Source organism: Octopus bimaculoides, chromosome 6, assembly GCF_001194135.2.
Source record: "Octopus bimaculoides isolate UCB-OBI-ISO-001 chromosome 6, ASM119413v2, whole genome shotgun sequence".
NCBI classification, from domain to species: domain Eukaryota; kingdom Metazoa; phylum Mollusca; class Cephalopoda; order Octopoda; family Octopodidae; genus Octopus; species Octopus bimaculoides.
Window position 1 is genome coordinate 25,547,307 of NC_068986.1, and position 563 is coordinate 25,547,869.

The 563-nt window shown below is 40.0% G+C and overlaps 1 long non-coding RNA gene across 1 annotated transcript in view; it reads right to left on the bottom strand.

Moving 5' to 3' along the window:
- LOC106883828 (uncharacterized) overlaps positions 1-563 on the bottom strand; it is an 18,914-nt gene that overhangs the window by 13,246 nt on the left and 5,105 nt on the right. The gene's annotated exons all lie outside the window — the stretch shown is intronic.

Consider the following 563-nt stretch of genomic DNA (forward strand, 5'->3'; position numbering starts at 1 on the left):
AATATACCCGAGAACTACGTTAAGGGTACACGTGTCTGCGGAGTGCTCAGCCACTTGCACGTTAATTTCACGAGCAGGCTGTTCCGTTGATCGGATCAACTGGAACCTTCGACGTCGTAAGCGACAGAGTGCCAACAATGTATGTATGTATGTATGTATGTATGTATGTATGCATGCATGTATGCATGTATGTATGTATGTATTCGTACATTCGTATGTATAGAAAATTCCCAAGCGTGGTCTGCTATCAGTTTCGGTTTCTCATAAAGCGATTGGAAGAGCTGTTGTGATGCTGATGAGTTTGGTATTTGGAACAGCACAGTTGGTGATGATATTTCGTCTTCCAATTAGAACGATGTTGGTTGTGCAAAGCAGATGCGATGTTTGACAGGCAACCACATCTAATGATGGAGTGAGTGAGAACATATTTTTCTGCTGTTGATGTTTCCTTCGACAATGTGGTATATATCAGTAGCTGCATATTTAATCGCGTTATTAATTCATTCCGAACAAGTATTGTTAAACCCACACATACATACATACATATGTATGTATGTATGTAT